General features: G+C 39.3%; 1 protein-coding gene across 1 annotated transcript in view; it reads left to right on the top strand.

The window, feature by feature from the left end:
• Positions 1 to 23,453, top strand: part of ARHGAP15 (Rho GTPase activating protein 15) — a 322,985-nt gene that overhangs the window by 139,356 nt on the left and 160,176 nt on the right. The window lies entirely within an intron of this gene.

The following is a 23,453-nucleotide window of genomic DNA, read 5'->3' as shown; positions in this document are numbered from 1 at the left end:
ACAACTAAAAGACGATAAAAGAGAAAAAAGTGAACAAGGGGTCTTTAAGGTGGCACCGCCAAGACAGCGAGACAGGCATATTGCTGCTATAATGCCCCTCAGCAGCTCATATAAGATTCGGATGAATATAACAGTGCAATCATTTTCATTAGCAGGTTTTGGATTGATACTTGCTTGCATATTAATGCTGATTGCAGAGTCTTGAATTTATCAGGGTGTAGCTGAACGAGCTGGTGCCATACCGAGGAAGGAGTGAGGTGGGAAGCACGACCTTACCTTGTCTGTGTTCTGCAAAAAGACTCGGAGGGCTGGCAAGCCCCAACCCCATCCAGGTGTTTGAATTCCCCACATATTCATCTGTGCCTAAACTTTCAAATGGCATGTGTCTGGAGAGGGCATTGTAATGCAATGCTTCTCTCCTCAAAGCTGGCATAGCTCAAGTTTTTAAAGAGGAAAAAAATATATTGATTTTAAGGTGTTTTTAATTAAGTCATTGCTGATAAGCAACTTCATGTAAGACTGGTTTTTTTCTATTTTCCCCCATCAGTTATTCATTTGCTTTTATAAAGCAACTTTGCAGAAGCTTTAGTGGTGCCTTTGTTTAGTACCAATTACAAAAAGGATTTCATGCAATTGAGATGTTTTCATCTAAAAACATGGAGATTACACATGCAAATTCCTTGCTGAAAATGGGGAAAAACAGTAAGGTATCCTTGGTTAACTTTTTAGTTATTTAAAAGTAGCTTGTTGGAGATTGAATATTTCTATGTTTCACTAGAGCTTTTAAATATAAAAGAGATATGAGACTATATCTGACACCATCAGGCATATTATATTAAAATTTATGAACAACTTCATCAAAAACCACTTTCCTTCTCCTGCATAGAGACAGATTTGTTCTGACATAAACGTTACATGGCTGGTTGCAGCCTCAGATTAATGCGAAGACCCTGGCGATTCCTTTTAGACGTTATTTTATGAAATAATACCTGTCAGCTGCTGCCTGATCCCAGAAAAGGGGGCAGGTTTTCCAGGTCATCCTGCCATCTGTCAGCTAAAGCTCATCTGTCCCTCCACATTACCACCTGATCTGTGCTAACAGGCCTCACAGGGAGCCCCGCTTCATTGGCCCAGTGGGAGCCCAGCAAAGAGACTGCGCGAGGACATCACCTGTGATTCCCAGATTTAATTACCACTGAAGTGATGAAGATGTGCACACAGATTGAAATGCTTTTGAATAAATGCATGGCTCTGATAGGAGGTTTTGCCCTTTTTCTCTCTTCCTATCTTCCCTTCTTTTCCTTTTTCCCTGTCTTTTCCTTTTCCCCTTTCTTTCCTACATTTTTTTCTCTTTTTTCACTTCCCTCCTTCCCCCCCCTTTTTCCTTTTCTTCCCCTGTTTCATTCTCCTTTCCTTTCCTTTCCTTTCCTTTCCTTTCCTTTCCTTTCCTTTCCTTTCCTTTCCTTTCCTTTCCTTTCCTTTCCTTTCCTTTCCTTTCCTTTCCTTTCCTTTCCTTTCCTTTCCTTTCCTTTCCTTTCCTTTCCTTTCCTTTCCTTTCCTTTCCTTTCCTTTCCCACATGTGCACACAAATATTTTTCTATAAAACTTGAATGGCAGTGTTTAATGACCAAACTTGATATAAATATTGCTGGAATTTCCACAAATGAATTCTCACAAAAAGAAAAAAAATTTCCTCTGTTTTGTGCGTGGCTTTTCACCACAAACACAATTATTTGCTGAAAAGGTGCCTTATTGTCAGACTCTAAAGCTATATTGATTAGTGCTAGATGGGAAAATCGGGTTGCATTGTATTTCCAGCTTGTTACCTCTGCTCCAGCGCTGGCAGGTACCTGGGGTCCCCTGCCCAGGGATGATGGTGAGGTTTGCAGTGGGGCTGGGGGGACGGAGGGCACCGGGACCCCCGGAACCAGCGCTGACCGCAGGCTCTCGCTTCCCCCCGCAATCAATAACGCGGCACAAAAGTTATTACAGGTCTGGGCCTTTTTGACTTCAAAGCTGCTTAGGCGGTATGTGGCATTAATTCCCTCCTGTACAAAAATGTAGCTGATAATCGCCAGGCTGAGGGGAGGATTTAGGACTAGAACAGCAGATTTCCTCACAGATTACAGCCTAAAACCTGGTTTCTTGGGATAAACCGGGATAATTAACTGTAGTGAAATATGTTACCTTTGTTGAGTGGTACCCAGGTGATTCTTGGGTGAGGTATGAGGGTTTGTGTCCTTGTGCCATCCCACTGAGGGGATGCCATTCTTTATGGACACATCCTTTTAACCCTGGTGCTGAGGACTTGTCGGGAGATAATTTAGGCAGCGGTGGCTGCTGAGCCTTGGAGAGAGTCAGTGCAGAGATCTGCGGTCAGAGCTGAGGCCTGAGAGGCACCATGAGCTTTATTTATGTCCTCACTGCATTTGGGTCAATTCCCTTAATTCAGAGCTCACCCCTTCATCACCTCATGCTGATGGAGACAGCTCTGAGCATCCCTGCCCTATGTTCAATCCTCTAGCACCTGAGATGAAGGAATTGTAACATGCTGATAACATTCCTGATAGAAATTTGTTTAAATTTCATGAAAGAAGGTGCCAGAGGTGTGAGACTTTGAGGTTTTCCTTGGTGACTTGGCCATGCCACCACATGGCAAAGTCACCCCCATAGGTGGGTAATATTTGTACTTGGGCTTGTACGTATTTTCAAAACACCAATAAGCAAAAAAATTAAAATGCTTTCAGCCTGAAATTTGAAGTTGCAGTCCTTAAGTGACAGTTTCTTTCCCTGCTCTCAGAATGTGCCTTGTAAATGCAACTTTTTATAGCTGTAGTCTGGGAGGTTGCCTGTGATTCTCCAAAGGATGGTGTAGACATTTATGAGGCTGCCATTTTTGTTATAATCCTAAAGTAAAGTTCACATATCACCCCAGTGAATGCACTGCCCAGATCTCCAGATGTCCTTGTGTCAAGCAGACACAACATCCAACTCATGGATTATTTTTTTTACAGTGATTATTTTATATATTGAAAACCAATGGTTTACTATTAATTTTAAATTTATTTATTTTAAACATACACTGGTAAATGCTTTTTTTCAATGTAACTAAATGAGTACAGGAAAGAATTAGGAGCAGAAAAATTGCAGTGCGCTTTTAATCTTGAAATTTCAAATAACAGGTTTTATCAGTGGCCAGTATAAGCACAGAGGAGCTGGTTTTAGGTGTATAAAGCCCAGTATAAAAGCAGTGTGTGCAAAGGTCTCATTTGCTCACATCTCAAGATTGCTGTACTTTCTGTTAGTACAAACCAAATAACAGAATATTAAGAGTCATTTGAGGTCATAATTAAAGTTCTTTGACATCTGCCTTTTTTCCATTAGTCACGACTACCAGATGTCCATGTCATGGGAATTGAAAATTATTAGTCTAATCATATTTTTAATAAAAAATAACAGAAACCTGTGTATTTTAAAGTCACTGGGCATAGGCTTGCCAGGCTAAAAGAGCTTTCAGTGTTTCTTCCCTTTATTTTTATATCTGTCTGGTGCTTTTATGTTATTGTTTGCTTTATTGGTGCAGTGCTCTGTTGTTCCACCCTGTGCATTGCTCAGCCAGTTTGACCCCACTGACATTGAATGACCTGAGTTTTGTGCACATTTTTATTAAACTGATACCTGCTTGTATTTCAGTCCACTGTGACTACACTGCTTGTTCTGTTACCTATATATTGATCAGTTTTATTTTATAGAGCAGCTATAGTAAGAGCACTGTTGGTTTAGATTGTCTTTATTTCTGCTCTCGTGCTGGTGTGTTCTTGCTGTATTGATTTGACTTTTTATGCGTTGCTTTCCTCCTACCACATTAGCACCCATTCACCAGCTTAATGATCGTGGCACTGTACAGAGTACAGTATATTGGCTTGTTAAACCATTTCCATCATATTAATTTCTACTTATATGTAGTACTGACCTATTTTTACTGTGCCACTTCCAAAATTGTCTTTGTTTACCCAATGCTGGCTGTCCTCTGTTGCTATAAGCATCCCTAGTTTTCTGTAGCTCTATTTTGAATAGCTTTTTTGTTTTGTTTTGTTTCCCCTTCACTCATGTGCCTCGGATTCCTTTTTTTAACCTTTTTTTTCCCCCACACTTTTACTCTGCTTTAAAACTAAGATGCTTAACTTAACATTACAAGCCAGTTTATTTAAACACACAAGTTCAGTTTTTCATATTTTAATTTGTCATTATACAGGGAATTGGTATCTTGAGCTAAGACCTTCTTTGAACTTTTATTTTTTAGACTTTTCTAATTCCTCCTTTGTCTCCACGTGGCTGTACACTGTCATTTGTGTTATGCCCTGCACTATGTCATTAGAGTATGCCACTGTTTATTTGGTCCTAGGGACAATGGGGAGATGTAAGGAGAGCTCTGAAATGCACCTGGTTTTCAGCTGTGGGAAGGGAAAGGGGAAAAAAGGAAGCTTTTAAAGGGAGATAGAGCAGGGGAAAAGCTTGGCCTACCTCTCTGCTCTTGGGCACAGAAAGTGACTTCAAGAGGACTGAGGATGCTGCACAGTGCCTGGAACCACATTTTGTGCTGAACATTTGGTGGCAGCAGGAACTAAATTGCTTGTAACTTTCTTTGGAAGCGGTGTCTTCAGTGCTGCTGACTGGGATATGAAGAGTGGATTTTATGGACAGAGTTTGAGACGTGCTCCACACTTTCATAGCAACACGTTTGTCGTTAATATGTTGTTTTTTTGTTTTTTTTTTCCTGTTTTTATTTCTCCCTCAGCCTTTTCTTTTTGTCAGTCAGAAATCATAGCCATGCTTAAATGGTGAAAAGCAAAACTTTAATCAGTATAGAGAGCTTGTATTTATTCACAGATTGGACTTTCCTCACATACCTCCAAGGAAGTTCTTTGCCTATGTTGGGCCACAAGCGTGTTCTGACTCAAGGCTGGGGTTATTTAACCCTTTTTATGGCCTGACAGGTTCATTTCACCAGGAGGCAATGCAGTATAATCCTGGTATCATAATACCTTGCTTTTGCCAGTCAAATTTTAGGCACAACTGAGTAGGGCAAAACCTAGTCTGTGATTTCAGGGATAGCCTGCCTGACAGTGTGGAAATCTGGGATGTGCTCAAGCTACTCAGTTTCTACTTTGTGATGTGGAAAGGAAGTACAGGTTGCTGAATTTTTTATTTTCTTTTCCTAGTTCAGAAAAATGCAAAATAGTAAATCTAATAAGTAAGGTTTTAAGTGTACTTTGGCCATGAAACAAACTTTTCTGAAATATGTAATGAAAAGTGACATCACACTCATCACTATCCTGTTTTAAATTTAAACTACCCTGCCTTGCATAATCAATTACTTACAGAAAATCGTAAAGCCCTTAAAATTCTGAAATGGTTTCTGGCATTTAATTATATAAGATTTTTGACCTGGCTAGGCAGATAATGTTAACACAGCTTTAATACTAAACAAGACTGAACATGTGTGTGCTTGACTTTTATTAAACTCCTACTGAAGAAACAGATTAATTGGAGGCTGATTCATTGGTGAACAGGCGTTAAAGACAGAAGGACCTTCTCACATTTTGTTCTGTTACCCAGGCTTATGCCATCTCAGGTTGGCAAGGAGATCCCAACTGTAGTGTTTTGAAATGTAACTGAAAGAAATTTTAGAATAACAGGTGCAAAAAAAAAAAAAAGGAAAAAAAAAAGAAAAAAAGAAAAACCAAAAAAATCCCCCACCAACCCCTCTACACACAAGAAAAGAAAAAAAAAAAAGTGAGTCATTTTCAAAATGCTGCTCTGATTCCTTTCTATTCTCTCGTGCCAAATGACCACCTGACACCTCTCTGACACAGGTATTGCCCAGATAGGTTTTCATTAGAGATGTTAAAAGTGTAAATGGGATCATGAGAGCCAGCAGCTGTCACGATGATTTCCTACATGATTATTACTTCTCCCCCGCCTTAGAACAATTTTTAAGAAGATGTGTACAAGCTGTGATTAAACCACTTCAGCTTAAGCTCAAAGTAAATTGAAAAAGTCCTTCTTAAAGCTCTCATTTAACAGTGCTTTCCATCCATCTGTAAAATCAGAGCTTTGCTTGCGAGCACCCTCAGAATAGCCCACTTTCCACAAGGTAGCAGAGGTTAAAAATAAAATAGCAAGAAATCCGTGGCAAAGCACATGTGAGATTAACGGGGTGAAAGTACTGGAGTGGAGAGCTGTTTTCTTCTGTCTGAGCTCCTCGTTCTGTCGCACAACCCCCAGTCTGGAAATCTTAACACTGACACTTTTGTACAGATCGGTTTGTTAGCGATTTCAGATTTTAATTCAGCACCCTCGCTTGATTATTACTGACATTTCCTTTCTGTAATACCGGGAGAGAGAGAGAACGTGTATAAACAGATTTTTGCATGAGCTAGGTGGTGCGCAATTTTGATATCGGCTCCTGAAACTCGAGAGAAATACGTTTGCTTTCAAGGTGTATTTCTGGGATTAAAAAAAAAAAAAAGGGAGATTGTGATCTGGGAGGTTCAGCTGTGCTCTTCGGTAGCTCCAGGTGGAATGCTGCCGATTTCTGGGTGTTTGTGGGAAGCGGGAGACTCTCCTGGCTTTATTTGGTTCTTGTGTGAAAGTGGGAGAAATGAAAGTATTTTGACAATTACCCATTGAGCTTTTCACTTCATTCAAATCTGCAGCGCAGCGCTGAAGTTGGTGAGTGGGTGTGCAAGGGAGAAGCAGAAAAACAAAAACACGTACTATAAAAGCAGGCTACAAGCCTGCACAGTTCCCTGAGAATTCAGCTCTCTGCACTTTGTTAAGTCCTACATTTTAAAACCATCTATTCCTCTGTCTTCATTACTCCTGAACATTAAAGATACTGGTAAAAAATTAACCTCAGATGTAAATCACTTGGATTTAAATACATTATACAGCTTAATTTATGAAATAGCTTGGTGTGTTATGTTCTGTGAATATTTATTTTCCCCTTACAATCCAAAATTGTAGAAACTAAATACTATAATGAAATTGTGAGCTCAATTACATTCTCTTACAGGTTTATATGTACACTTATGCTCATTGATGTGCAGCAATAGCAAAAAAAATATTTGGGGAAATTTTTATTACAGCGATTTCCAGGATTAAGGGAGAAATATCCTTTTTTTATGTTTTAGTTATTCGTTCAATATATCTGGCATTCCACAGGTAAAAACATCAAAACCTAAATCAAAAGCTTAAAAAACACTAAAAGGAATGTACTTAAAACAAGGTTTTTATCTAATGTTTTAGCTCAGCATATTTTCTGGCTTTCTAAATATAATTTATGAACTGATTTTTCAGCTGTACATATAAGGTCCCTGAGCTGTATTGCAAAAATTTAATATAACAATACAACACAATACATGTACAGGCAGTTAAAAAAAAGGTATCTCCACGGCTATATATCATGATAAACTTTCTTAATATTTGCACTGCAACAGCTGATTTCTGATTTTTTCTCTAGTGCAGTAGAACTAAAGCACAATAGCTGAAAGGTGAACTTTTTTGTATTTCAACATTCCCAGCCTGGTAAAACTGTTCCGCTTGCTACATGATGTTATAAATATCAAGATTAGTTTCTTCTAAAATTACCAGTGCCAGCTGCATTCAGTTTCCCATGTTCTATAGTATTTTGTTACTAATGTTCTCAGTTTAGTGCAAGGGGTTTAAAAATCAAATTACTCACAAAAATTTCCAATATTAAAAATCTGCTTATATGTTTCCCATGTATTTTAAATATTGTACATAAATCCATTTGCCTTGCTGAGTCAAATACTCCCACTAATATCACTGTGCTCCCTGCCTTTTAGCCCAATATGCTCCCATATTAACAATAACCATTTTAATTTCTTCCCTGGTGCCCAGTACCTACAATTTGGATAACTGACAAGTATTAAATTATCTGTAGCAATGGCAGGTCTGTGTGTGCCTATAGATTTTTCAGACATAAATATATACCTATAGCCTGTTTTCAAAAAAATAGTCTACTGCACTGTGTTTTGAGTGCAGTTGTCCAGCATGTGTATTAGGCACATTTTTAAGAATTTAATTGAATCATGAGCTGTATTAGTACTGCAGCAAAAAGCAGCAATTTCTGCCGTCCTGAAGTCTATAGACAATCTTGCTTTTGAACCTGTGTGTATTTAAGTTCTTCAGCTGACATCATTTCAGTCTGGGAATCTGACATACGGCCACTAAACCAGGATTAATTGAGCACTTCTGTGCAGTACAAAACATTCTTTATATATTGACAAATATTTCTAAAAAATGGATTGGTATTTTTGCTGTTAATTGTTTCATTACTGACCTTTACCTCTGTAGACATATGCAGTTTTCGTTTTTTTGGGAGAGACTTTCAAAATATTTTTTTTTTAAGTGTCCAATGCTCAGAGCTAGCAGTGACATTTTTACAGTCTATTCAGAAGCATATATTTCACTCTTTTGTATCTCATTTCTTTCTATTTATTTAAAACAACTTAGCATGGAAAATCTTGCAGATTTAAGTGACAGTGATGATGTACAATATGCATAAAATGAGCCTGTCCCTACCCGTGGTGTGTATTGCTAGGGACTCCATTGCAATATTTACAGTTAAACTAAACTTTTTCAAATGAAGCAAAATTGCATTTGTTTTGCAGATTTGCTCATCATTAAATGTGAAACATTTCACATTTGTCTTTTTGAGTAATTGGCTTTTTAAAATGATAAGGTGCTCTGAACACTTGTTATGTGGATAGGTCTGACGTTGTATCCCAGAAATCCATATGCCATACAGACAGAACAGAAGAAAGATATTCACAAGCATGTCACAGATTGGACTGAAGCAAGCCAAAAACCAAAGTGCCATGGCATTAACAATAGCACCAGATTTACTGTCACGATTGCAATCTGTGCTGTATCATAGACAGAAGGAGAACTTTTGATAGGTAACACCTCAGTGTTTTTTAAATCTTTTTGGCAAATTATCATTTTCATTATATTTTTGCCTGCCATATAATATTATTATAATGGTATTAAGTCACTCAGACACGCACACACATGCACACGCACAAAGTTTATTAGCCCTCAACAAAAGGGCTGATTTACCTCCTGGGCTAACTGTTCCTCAACAAAAAGGAAGGTATTTTATTTTAAAAAAAAAACACGTGTTTTAGGGCAAATCATCCACAAAACTAGCAGGGATTTTTCCAATAGACATTAAGTTAATAAAAGCTTAGTTAATAAAGTCTTAGTAAATAAAATCTTAGCTAACATAGTTAATAAAGGTACAGAGAAAAACCATGTGTACCAAGTAAAGCTCAACAGCCCAGAAGTTTCCAAAGTTTGAAGGCAGTAAAGAAGCAGGGCTAGGGGGAAATATTTTTTCCAGGGGTTCAATCCCAACTGACTGCATTTTCCCACTGCAAACATGTAGATGTTTCTTTTTGACCATAAAATCGTACATTTTCTTCTCGTGTAAAAAAAGCTGCATAAAGCAGATTTGGCAATACCATAATTCATGTTGAGCTCTGGTAAGTGCTGAAAAAGATTTACAAACTCACAGCTTGACACTGAGCCCACATGTTGGGTAGAATAGAGAAAAAGCTCTAGAAATACTACATAGAGCTTCCTGGCAGCAAACAGAGAAACATCAGTCAATTGTTTTTCTGAATTGAAAGCCACCTTGGGACCTTGTTGAAAATAACGTCTCTGCCTATCTTTTCTGCAGTTTAAATTACCTGGCTGGGGGAGTTGTCCTGGAGCCATTCACAATAGGCTGTTTAGTGAAAGAAAAACACTGAAATTCTCACTTTATATGAATTATAGATTTGAAACACAGTTCACATAGGAAATGAGAATCGTGAGAGCACAGGCAAACCTATCTAAACACAAGCCTGGGTGTTGCAACCTCCTTTGCACTGGAAAATACTCTTTTTTACACTTTTTGAGCATCCTCTTTCCATGGCAGATATCGCCCTTGTCTGAAACCATTGGAACTACTTGTGGGAGAAACGGTTGCTTGCATAATTTAACTCGCTACGTTGCACTTAAAACTATATTGGCAGCGCAGTTGGGGCTTGATATTCTCTGAAACGTTTCAAAGTTTACAGTGGTGCTGCTGCTGTGTTTTGCATTCGCTCCCACAAAATACCATGTTGCCACAAAATGTTGTGGGAGCTTCATTTAAATACCATGAGCTGTGCACGCTTGCCTGGAGCCTGGGGAAAATCAGAAATTACTTAAAATTTTGGTTGAAAGCAGCAGCGGTAAATTTTTTCGCGACTTTCTTTTTTTTTTATGTTTTTCTCCCAGTTTCCAAAGGTTTGGCTGGTTTAGGCTCACTCCAGCTTGAGTGGAGCATCTACACATTATCTCCACTCTCCACTAACGATGGTGGAGACGTCACTAAAGATAAATCAATATTAGCAACAGCTCAGTTCCCACTTTCCTGGACTTTTCTTGCAACTCAGGAACTGCAGAGTGGTTTGTGTAGGCAGCAAACACATGTGAAAGGGTTAAAGATATGACAGGTAAACCCTTTTTTTTAGATTGTGTCCTGAGTGGCAGCCCAGTGGTTTTACCTTCTTCTCCCCCCGAGGTGTGAAAGGATGTGCAGGTATTTGATATTTTCTCCCAGACCTGGGACTTTTGCTATTTACCACTTTGGGAAGCACCAGGTGAGATATTCCTTGAATAAACCTAATTACAACTTTCCCTACCTGCTTGCAGAGCTTTATTATCTCTTGGATCTTCCGTAGCAGAGTCAATAATTTGTTTGAACAAGTTTTCCATCTAATCATTAACACGCTTAAAGCCTATAATGAGCTCTGTATCCATGCAAATGCATCTTTTTTAACTGCTTGTGTAGATTTAAGGGCATTGTTTCCTTGTAAAATGGAAATCAGGGCTGTTCCTTACACAAATGCCGCAGTCCTTAATAAGGGATGGATCAGCAGCAACTTTCTAAGTTTATTTAATTTTAAAGTATTCATCTCTTTACATACTGTATTTTGGATATTTTTAAGGAGAATTAACATTTTTAAACCTGTATCGAATCAAATGCCTCATATTTTCCTCAACCCCTCCTATCTTAAATTAGTCAGTGAATGAACAGTTTCAATTCAGAAATGAAAGGCATTTATAAACAGATTTTTTTCAACTTTATCAGCTGCTGCTCAACTCCCATTGTATTGATATAATGATACTTCAAGATAAATAAAGATATTTATGACTTTAACAATTTAAATAACGAGAAAGGCAATCAGATTAAAATGGGGACCATTCACGCCCCACATGACAGCTCAGAGGACTCTAGCAGAAGAGTAACCAGCTCAGTGAAAAATCAGAAACTGTGATTGCTATTTAACACTGCAGCTTTTCACAGTAGCTCAGCACAAAGTTATTTAGCACAGGTGTTTCTGTAAGTCTGATACATTGGGAAAATTCACAAGGTTCTCCGGCTCTCTTGCTCCGTGTCGGCTGTGAAGTTGGTCCTGTGATGCAGCAAACGGGTTTCTAGTAGGAAATAGAGCGTGGAGGCAAACGAGCAAGTTCAAACATAGGATCTGATCTAGATTCGTTTGCTTGGTTGCTAATTTTTGTAAAGCATGACAGTAGTGAGGTGAATGACCTGTCATCGAGCAAAAGCAGTGAGAACCAGGAATGAGTTATCGTTCGGAGTTAAGCGTGAAACTGAGATCCTGTTCCCTCCGTCGATAAAAGCAGCTTTCCAAATAACATGGATATCAATGCTCCTTTGTTAAGTGAGGGGTTTGATAAATATTCACCTGTTTTGCTGTTTCTCACTACTTTGTTTAGCTATGGTGTGTTTCTCTGCCTTCAGCCTGTGGGTTTGCATTTCAATACGAGATGAAATGGTATAATTGAATTTCTCAACACCTAAAAACTCTCAGCAGTTTTTTCTCTTCTTTTATTTCTCAAGTTCTGGCAGTATCTAATTTATGGTTTAATTCTTCGTAAGGTCATTCTCTAAGTGAGTGACTTCTAGTTAATCTCAGACATTATGAGCTTGGCTGTGATAAAGAATCAGTTCATCTCAGAAAGAAAAGAGTGAGTTGTAGGGATTGCTGGCAATAAGAGTTTAGCTGGAAGCTAGGTACAATTTCTTACCAAGTTATTATTTTTCCCTCCTTATTTTCAAGGTAATCTGGCTGTGTTTTTACTAATATAGCCAAAGTTGAAAAAAGAAAATCATATTTCTTCCCTGGTACTGTGTTCTCCAAGTAGGTATATAAGGTTACTAGTGTGGGATTGCTCCTAATAATAAAGGAACCAATGGGTGGTGGAGGTTTTTTGTAATTACTTTTTGGTTTTTTCCCCCTCTAATTCCTTGATGAGGCATTGTCTCCTCTCAGTTGGGCTGGAAGGTGCAGGTTTCTTTTGCTGTTAAGCTTACAAACGACAGCTAACTTTGTTGCTTGTGGTTCTGTTGTTAATTTACATGCAGCTCTTACTGACTGTCACTAACATGTCTTTTGTTCCCTGAAATATTCACTCTGTGAATAAATATAACTTTTCTGCTATTTTTCGCTCGGGCTGATTTGCTCATTTCACTCTTGTGCCTGCAAACAGCTCAAGCACTCAGATTCTGCACGTTGCCTATTGCTTAATGAAGTACCTTGCTGAATCAGGGCTACCGTGTTCCAGCAGATGAAAGGGAAGCACATAAGAAGCTCTACTGCCAGGTTCTGCTTTGAATGTTTTTCTTTTAATCAATTTTTAGACTTATTAGCATAGCGGATCACGGTTTTTGAGAAACAAATAAAAGCTTCTAGTCTGATTCTTGAAAGCGTTGGGAAATGTTAATGTAATTGGTTCTGTTTATAGTTCAAACTCACTTACATGTCTCTGCTCACAGACACGAGTAATAGAGTCAGCTCTCCCAGCTCTGGTTTAATGAGTGAGTACCCCAAATCTCTGGGAAGGAGCTCGTGGGTTTCCTTTGTCCTAACCAAGAATCGGATACCATTCTTAATTATCTTGATGGCAGAAGAACTGTGCAAGGGTTAGGTCATGGATTATAAGACAGGGAAACATAACACTTGTAGAAACTCAGGTTTTAAATTTCAGTTTCCTTAAGACTTTCTCTTTTTGCCTCACAGTTTAATGCCCACGTGACTGGTGGGATGTGGTTTTGAGTTGTCATGCGCCACTGAGTTTGGGGAGAGTGATAATGCACCCAGAATTTCTGACACCTTGGTGAGGAGGACGAGGAACACGTGGGTCAGGGGCCTGGTTATGGGGAGATGCCCTGGTTATGGCCCTTCTGGGTCTGCAGTTTGGGTTGCTGGATAACCAGGAGTGTCTTGGCACATTACCCACAGTGCTTGAATTAATGTGCAGAGGTGACACCTTTAGACAAGGAGGCCATAATGTGTTTTAAACCACTCCATTTCCTTTCCGTGTGTACTGTACATTAATTAATAACAAGACATGTAGCAAAAATAATGCTGTTGAAGGGATTCAGATAAATGTAGCCTTATGTTTATGGCATGGAGGAGCTGAACCCCAAATACCCAGCCATTCCTGGCCTTGATAATTTTGTATATTTTTAAATTCCCTTATATTTAGATCCCAAAGTTCCTGAATGAACTGTGACCCCAAACCTGTTTTCTTCTATACTGCATCATCCCAAAGCTTGCAATAGAAAAGAATATCAGGCTTTCAGACAGAGCTTATTTAGAAAAGAGAGAGAGAGAGAGAGTCTGCCAAATTCCCCAAATCCGCTTCCCAATTCCCCTCAAGGATAGTAGGAAATTAGTTGTTATCAGTGAGTAATACAGCCACAAATGTTATTGATTACCCAACCTCAATCTTTTCAGTCTTGATGGCCAAATATTTTGCAATCATTCCCTCTATTTAAAATTAGAAGATGTGATTTTTGTTTTGGAAAAGTGTAGTTTCAGATTTTCTGCATGCCACTTCACATTGTGATGTGCCCCTCCAGATTGTCCAGTGTGATAGCCAGAAGCTTGACTGACAGATGTCAAAGTGTAAATCATGTTCTAATACACGAGAAATGCCTACATGCTCAAAAAATATCTGATACTTGCAAAATCTTGTAGGTATTTTTAAAATAATTTATTTGCTTTTAGTATTTGTTGTTTGCTATATCCCAGTGCACACCAGAAACTCAGACCTAGAGATTGAATATGTGTTTCTTGTGTTTTTTTCCTAATTTCACTGTATTTCCTAAAATTACAGCATTGATCCAAGTAGGTTCTCTTGCTTTTGAGCTGCATACTCAAAAGTTTCTGTAGTTTTTCACCCAATGACCTTTGGCTGACCAAAATCAGTTATTGTAAGGAATTCCCTGAGTTCTGAGCTGTATTCCCCCTTCCTAGAAAAGCTTCCCTTAGACACCTGTTGTGAGGAGATATTTAATATTTTGGTTATGTGATATTTTTAAATAACATTTTGAGTAACCTGCTGTCATTACTCCAGTACCACGTAGAGCAGCTGATAAATTTAAAGGCCAGAGCAGTTTCAGTGCTGTCAGTGCAGTTCCAGAATGTCTAAATAAAAAATCCAAGGATCCTCCAGCACTTGAAAACTGGTCTGAGACTATCACAACAAATTGGAGACGTAAAAACATACATTTTTTTCAGAATACAAGAATCCCTAATTTCAAAAGTTAGATGACATTATGCTTTCAATTAAACTGTCTCCATACTATCGGTATTGTGATGCTGCTTATTTCTTAATATAACATCATTCCCAGATGAAACAAAAATCAGAACAGGGTAAGAGAGGTTCACATCCATTGATACCCCATCCCTGGAAGGGTTCAAGGACAGGTTGGATGGAGCTCTGAGCAACCTGCTCATAGCAGGGAATTTGGAATGGAATGATTCTAGTCTCCCTTCAAACCCAGACCATTCAAGGATTTTATGTTTTGAAATATCCACATTCTTCTGTACTCAGTAAAGACCTCTATTGCTCATAAAAGCTTTCTGACTAGGTTGCGACTCCTCAGAAATTAAAATTTAGGTAGGTTACAAAATTCATCCATCTTTGTCCTAAATCTCATCAGCATTACTTTTATTTAAGCACTAAATAGCTTTTTTAAATAGAAATCCTTTATAGAAATCTTTTCAGTTGTTGTAGTTGGAATTATTTGTTTTCTTGAATGGATGCCTTATTCAAAACATTTTTCATCCTGCTTAGCTTTCCCTAATACATCCAAATAAAGATGGAAAGAGGCAAACCCAAGATGTTCTGCATTGTTTGCTCCCTGCGTGCAAGGGGAGATAATAACCAGTATATTTTCCTGCCTGCACCTCTCAGGATCTTGACACAGCTGGCAGAGTGTATGTAGAGATCATGGTCCAACTTTGATGTTGTACATTGTTATTAAACAATAGCTGGCATGGCCGTGTCACAGCAGGATATTGCACTTACCCTTCAGCAGACCTGTTTGTACAGAAAGGGACCTCCTGCCTCCTTGCCCCAGGCCACAAAACCCTCTGCTGTAGAGACGGTGTTTTGGATCTCGAGCAGTAGGAGGAATCTTGTGCTTCTGTATTGGCTTTTGGCAAGTTGGTAAAAGTACATATGCAGCTATTTTGGAAAATGACCGCATGTTCTACATGCTCAGTACACAGGTTCTGAGTCACCAGGAAAAAAAGAAAAAAAAAAGAGGGAGAAGAAACTATCAGAATGAAAAGGAAATGGTAAATAAACAATGAAAATCCCATTCAGCAGGGCTGTTTCATCTCTAAGAGATGCTTTATTCAACAGCAGGTAGCAATCCCCACAAGAAACATCTGTTATCAGAGGATTTGCAGGTACACTTTTGTTCACTGCTCTCTGAATTTGTGTCTGTATTATAATTCAGCAGGTTTCTGCTTTTCACACAAACCAGGATTAGCGCTGACTTGGGCTGGAGGGCATTGAAGCTGCTGCTCCTCTTTTAGCTATATTTCTCTGTAAACATCTAATTGTTTCAAAAAGTGATGTACAGTATGCAAAAACCTGAATTCAATGCAAATAAGCCTGTGCAGCTCTAAGCTTAACAGGTGTTCTCATTAGTGTAAGTAGACAAGGAACGATTCTTGAAAGTTTTATATACACTTATAATCATGGCCAAATACGTTACTATAAGTGTAAAGACACTTACAGCAACATCTCTTTTTCCTTATTGTGCAATGTCAGCATTCATTAATAGGAGATATATGGCAGTAAATGAAGTACTAAGAGACAGTACTGGCTTCTTCCTGCAAATAATGTAGCTGTGAAATGCTCTGCTACCGATGAATAATTTTTTTGGCTAAAATAAGAGTCAAAAAAATGAAATCTTTACACCCAGCACATATATATTTTAAATATATATCTGTGCCTGCACTGAAAGCAGAGCATTCATTCTCCCTTTGATATTTTTGTTTGTTGCAAGGACTTATCACGTTGAGTCTCACTCACATACATCATAAAGTGTTATAACATGCATATAAAATTGGCCAGGAGGACCATTCATCACTAGGTATTGTCCAGCTGGTAAAGCAAAGAAAGACAGGACTTCTCTGAGAAACCATTGCCAATATCTCTGTGTGTGGCTGTGTAATATATGGCTTCAGATTGCAAAGGCAATAACAATAAAATATTACCCCAAGGAGAAAAGTAGCTTGCAGTAGGTATTCATGCACTGCCTTCAGTCTTCATCCGTGGACAAAATGTGCAATTGTCTATTCCCTGACTTCCCACTATGCACAGACACGGCTGAATTGTGTCTTAATTATTATCTCTTGCTTTTACCAGTTGTGGGGGCACTTCTTTCTTGCTTCCCCAGTCTGGTGACTCCCATCTCCTCTGACTTTGGCATGAAGGCTGTCAGAATTCCATCCCTCCTGCTCTGAGGGCAGCGTGTCCACAGGGCTGGAGCAGAGGGCAGCACGGGCAGGGGGGACACGGGAGGCTGCACACAAGTGGCTGGCATCCAGGAGGGTCATCTGCTGCCTGTCTCACGTTTCCCTTTTTGCTCTTCATCCTCTGAAGGAAACCCCTGTTTTTCAGAGGCTGATCCCTGTATTCCAACTGTCTCTCACAGGGCATATTACCAGTGTAGCAGATCAGCAGGAAATACTTCCCAGGACATTCCCTGGATGTTTAGCAGAGATTATTTGCTCTTTATTACCTTTCCCTTTTCTCAAACATCAGGTACTTTCTTCTCACACTCCTCCAAGGCAGCAAAAAAACAGACCTGGACTGGTGGGTGGGGAAAGGAGAATGACAAGTTGTTCCTTGAAACCAGAGGCATCATCCCAGTACCCCTGGACCTTTCTTTCCCTCCAGAGAAGCTCTTGGACCCACAGCCTGAGCTCCACTTCCAGTCCAAGAAGGAGTTTTGGTCCCTGAGGGCTTAATGAACTTCAGTTGTGACATCCTCTTGGTTCAGTATTTCCCTTACAAGTGATAAAAATCAGTTCTTCTGCATCTGACATTCATCACAGCCAGGAAGGAAAGGAAAAGTTTTGTCTCATAATGCAAGATTCCCACCTAGTTAGTATTAATGCAATTTTCCACGAGAAACTGGCATATAATATGAGTTTGTGGCACAGAAGAAGAGAAATTTTAGGTTCATTTTTTTTTCCTTCATAACCATCATAGAGTTCATTCTTTTATAGTTAAATTATGTTGAAGGATTCAATCCCAGGAATTTACCATGAAAAACATTATTTCCTCTCCACTGGTGCAACATCGTTTTATTTTAAATTTTATTGTTTCTTGTAAGTTTGACCCCCAAATTTGAGACATCTCAATCCATTCTGGAGCCAGTGATGTGTATAATGCCAGCATCAGTTTATTTTCACTATGAAGCAACTCATTGTATATGAGAAGGTTGCACTGATATGATGACCCCGCAAAGGTTCCCAGGGAGTGGGTGTACAAAGCAGGCACACCACAAGGCAACACAGATTAGGACATAACCTATAAACATCTGGCAGTGTTCAGACTCACAAATTCTGATATTGCAGAAGTTGTGAAAACACAGGATCTGTTTGTTGCCTCTCTGCAATGCTTGGTTTTCACAGTCATTTTTACAGAATCAGAAAAAAACAGGGTAATTAAAACATAAGGTTCAACATCTTTAGATATGTAGAACATTTTCTGTTGCCTAAAACAAATATTCCCAAAGAAAGTATAAAACATTTTTCTGACTTGCAAAGTTTTTGCAGTCTATCATTTAAATTACTTAAATAAAGGGAGCTTTACTGCTCCCAAAAGCTGAGAATATAACACCCGCCATGCATATTAGCTTGATCTTTTTGACAGACCAGAAAAGTGTTTGTGTGTGCCAATTAAAACAAAAATGGATCCCTAGTGGCTTGTTCCTCACACAACTTCTGAAGACTGCTATCATTGTATGCCGGGGTAACCCTGGATAAGGCGGCTCTCCAAAGTAAACAAACTTTTCAAAACTTTCATGACAGATGGGGGTTGCAAATGCATTTTAATAAGAGAGTTGCCAAAGCAACTTTTTTGCAATCAGCATATATTTACTTAACATCTAACAACATTGGGAACACAAGGCAGATACTTTCTCACCAAATTTTTTAACAAATATCATTTTTTTTTTTGAAAGATTGGTTGAAGACCTTTTCTCTCAAGCTGATATTTCCCCATCACTCCAATGTTAACTTTGCTCGACATCCAAAGGACTGTGAGATGGGTGAAGCCAGACTGTAATATGAGACAGACAATCTGCTTGATAATGAAATTTCTTTGGTAGTCATAAACATCTTAGAGTCCTTTCAGTAATTTAACTATCAGTATAACCATGACTACCTCTGTTTGATAGGCTGGCTCGTGGATTGGATACGTGATGCTGTACGAATATAACGCAGCTCAAGACTGAGCCTTTTGTTTTATTTTGTTTCCATTTTTTTAATATTAGACTCAGCTCACTATGGTACAGCACAGAGAGAGATTTTATTTATCCTCTCAGCTGCTCACTCATTCAGCATAAACATGGCCAAGAGACTGGATTATCTGTGAGAAAGAATTTAAGATCAACTTCCAGAAATGCAGTTGGACTTTTGACGTGTTTTTAAAAACTTGCATGGCTCTGTCCCAGTTTAATTCAAATCCAGCTAATTAAACCACTAAGGAGCATAGTGTCTCCCAACTTTAATTAATTCTTCTTCTACTGGGGGTGTGGACACAGGAGTATCCAGGGTTTATGCATTTATTCTCAAGTTTTATTATATTGTAATGATTTTTTTAATGAATATTTAGAGACAGAAATTTCCCAATATCCTTTCTTTTTTTTGCTTTATTTTTTTTTTCTTTTCCTTTCCTCTTGACTCTTTTCACAACTTCCCTGGCCCAGCCCTGGTGGCTGCCGTGCAGATGGCAAATGGGGTGTCCTGCATTGCATAGATAGATCCCATCCTGAAAAATCTCTTAGGAAAACAGAGAGAAAAATCCAGATTTCTCTTCATTATAGGGAATCAGGTTGATTAACATGATCATAAAAAACCCCACCACTTTGTGAGAGAGCAAGGTGAGATGAAGGGAGCAGTGGGAAGGGGGAAGAGTGTTAACTTTGGAGCTAGAAATGCTCCAGCAACTCACATTTCCTTTTTTTCCTACACATATCAAGGGCAGCAATCCCAATGCACAGTGCAACAAGAGGAACACATTTTATTGAATTTCTGCACGCAGAGGTATCTGTCAATCCAAGTTTAAATCACTTAGTGTTCACCACAAGCTGTGTGAGTCCCAGGTGGCATAAAAATTTCAGTTTTCTGCACTGAATCTTGCACTGGATTAGCAACTGCTGAAGTTTCCACGGTCCAAAAGCATCCAATAATCCAACACTGAACCATTGGAGTCAGTTATATGAAGCTCCACTTCAGCAGTCCAGCAATTTTTCTGGATGTCCCAGTTTCAGGGGGAGTTGAACATTGGTTTGTTTCAGTATTTGGCTGAATTAAGAGCTGTGGCATGGTTTTTTGGTGTTCATACTCGAGTTAAACATGAGCCATAAACTTCCTAGGCTGCTCACTCTGCTCCCTTTTTCTTGTTGCATGGTACATGCTAATTTTTTTGCTGTGTTTCTCCTTCCCCACTGAATTCTTCACTTCCTGTATTAAGGTTTGTTCTTGGCATTGTTTGAAAATAGCTAATCACTGCAAATAATAGTTGTGGCCACCAGAGATGCATAAGTACACTTTGAAGTGGGTGAATCAATAAGACGGGTTTGGATTTTTGTTTTGCTGTGTGAATTTATCGCCCTTTCCCATATCTCCATAGAGTGTCCATCAGTAGGATTGCTGAAATTGCCTCCATCCCTGTTCTGCAGCTAAAAGAAATGCAGGATCATCTGTAGAAGTGTCTAATGGTAAAGAACTAGAGGGATACCAGGAAGGAGAGATGTTTTTCACAGTGGTGCCATGGTGCCCAGACCAAACCTTGCAGGAAAACCATGGGCAGAAGACCCTGATCTTCTTCCATGGCTCCTTTACCTCCTGTTTTCCATTGCCACGGATATACTGTGAAAGGAAAGCGTGTGAGACAAGCTCTCAAGGGTGATCTGTGAGGGTTTGGAAGTCCTGGCACTGCAGTATGTCCCAGAGCACAACCTAGCACAGGAAAAATACATAATCTGTAAAATTTTAAAAATCATTGATCCTGGGTAGCCCCCAAGGTTTATGGTAATGGCATTAATTAGACACGGTGTCCTTTGTTTTGTGGAGCTAAAAGGGTACATTTCTGTTTAATAACATAGGATCTTCTTGAACACCACCTTGGTGCATCATTATGGTGACATGCAAAAGAACCTCAACCCTCCATTTGCAGCTTTATAAGGTGACAAGAGAAACCCTTAATAAGCCACAAATAAAATATCAGGAAGTGTTTCACACCTGTCTCCCTCCCCACTTCCCCCACGGTGTTGTCAGCCCAGCAGTACATTGAATTTAGCACACATTTACCTGTGGTGAGCCGATATTTTCTGAGGATCAATGCTTAACAGCAGGGCTGTGCAGCATCTCGCTGAAAAGCTGCCATGTGAGTGGGTTTGGCCTTTGAAGTAATTTTTTCCCCTGGTGCTGTAGCAAGACAGAGGGAACTCAAGCACCCTGGCTCTCCTATCCCCATCCTGAAGGGCATGGGGAACCAGAGGGTTAATGCCAGTTGCCAGTCCTCGTGGGTGTTTATTGCTGACAGCAGCAGCAGCATTCTGCCTGCTAAGGTAGTGCTAATTCTAGACTGTAGCCTTTGCAAAAAATGATGGCACAGAGAAAGGGATTTTGGGAGGTATTTAAATAAGTGAAGTACCTGGCACAATGGAGTCTGGCAGCTCTGGATAGAGCACTTCATTTTCTTTTTTTTTTTTTCCCCTCAGATTTGTCTTTCATTTGTTTCCCCGGTGCCTCTGTTTATTTCAGCAGTGCCTGACACAGGGATGGTGTGTTAACAGGCCTTAATATTGAACAATTTCTGCTTGTTGCTAGTTATACATCATTTAGGGCTGTGATCATAAATTGTTCAATCACAAGGTTCAGTCAAAACCGGCATTCTTTACTGATGTCTTTTCCCAAGGGTGTTGAAAATTTGATTGTTCAAAGTGCAAATATGGTTTAGCAATCCTTTCCAAGAGTCATTTATCAGAAATCCTAAGGAGGTAATATATAAAAGTGGGATAGAAAACCTGCACATTAAATGGGATTTACCAGCCAAAGCCTTTGGAACTGCTTGCCTGTGAATGACTGGAATGGAGCAGAACAAAGTCAATTACTGACTGTAATTAAGGAGTGGATGCATTTAAACTGTAGAGAGCAGTAGCAGTCTTCTTGAAACTGTCTTGTTACTCTGAAGATTAGTCTGAGGAAAGAAAGAAAAGGACTTGAACTATATCTTACAGAAAGTATATTTTAAATGAATTCTCTTCCCTCCATTCTATGATCTGTTTTTACAGATTTGCTCATAAAACACTGATAATATATGATTATCAAAATAACACATTCAAGACAAAGAAACTTTCAACATGTATTTTGCTTTGGTCTTGTTAGCAATGGAGTATCTCTTTTGCATATCATACAGTGCAAATATTTATGCAGTGCTGAATACTTGTATTTTAATAAAGCCTGAATTTACTGAACGGAAGGCTGAACTATGTTGTGTCCTTTTTAAGCCTTCAAAATACAGTAAATCTAATTACATATGTTGCTCTTACTTTGAAAACGTTATTCCATTTTATAATTTTAATAATGATTTGTTTATACTGGGAGAGAGGCATTAGATTGAATTGTTGCCTGTGTTTAGTCTAATTCATATCTGCATGTATACATTAATAAATTGTGATATCATACCATACATTTTGAACCCAAACCTTGCTGTGTGAGCCGGGCACAGAACTGGAGGTCAGCTCTTTCTGTTGCTCACCTTAAGGTGAATTTGGGTTTTTTATTTCCTTTTGGTGAAGGGAAGGGCGAGCGTGCGAGGGGTGATGTTAATGTTATGGCCATGGACTAAGGAGGGAGCTGAGATTTCCCCAGTAAATAACTCTCCCTGGTGCTGGGGGAGAGAGGGGTGGCTGCAGTTGGCTCCCGATGGGTGCAGAGGGGATGGGATGAACATCTGCAGCCGGGCAGCCCCGAGCCCACACCAGGGGACCATTCCCACATCCTCAGCAGCATTCCCACAGGATGTCTCCGCTGGAGCTGCACTGACGGGATTTTCCTTAATGCTGATGACTTTGGAAACCTTCCTTAACAGGCATTTCCTCAATAAAGGGAGGGTTATAGGACAATTAATGCGACATTAGGCTGTTGTTTTTTGGTTTGGGTTTTCTTTTTCCTAGTGTTATTTCGGTTTTAAGGAAGATGCTGGGAGTACTCATGCTGGTGAGGATCTGCTGTTTCTTTTTTTTGCTTCAGTTAAAACTCTTAACATGGGGGAGATGCAGGGAAACAGAAGCACTTCATGTCAGTGTATTTACATAAATAAATAAACTGTGCCAGGTTGTAACAGCTTTGCTTTGCTTTTTCCCAAAGTTTGGTCAGAAGGAAATCCCTATTGTCCACTGTGCTCAGTCATTCCTCTAAAAATACCTGAAAATGTTTTGGTGCTGAATAATCCCATGTTCCAGTGAGCATCCCAACATTCAGACTAAACCTGCATCCTCGATACACCCACACATGAGTGTTCCATTTCCACGCTTGGATACCACCAAATTTTGCACAAGCAGCTTTTAACAACAGCAAAACAAGAATAAGACTTTGGTTCCAGAGCTGGCAGGAGCTGAGCTGTTTTGGAGCATGGGCAGAACGAGCTCCTGCCCTTTCCAAAACATGCTGGTGATGTAGCCCTTGGTTGACTTGTCTGCAAACACAGAAAGATGTGCCCAGATGCTCCGTGGCCACGTGCACCAGGAATCTGTGGAATAATCA

Source organism: Poecile atricapillus, chromosome 5 (assembly GCF_030490865.1).
Source record: "Poecile atricapillus isolate bPoeAtr1 chromosome 5, bPoeAtr1.hap1, whole genome shotgun sequence".
Lineage (NCBI taxonomy): Eukaryota > Metazoa > Chordata > Aves > Passeriformes > Paridae > Poecile > Poecile atricapillus.
The sequence above is the reverse complement of the archived record's forward strand: the minus strand, read 5'-3'. Positions and strand labels throughout refer to the sequence as shown.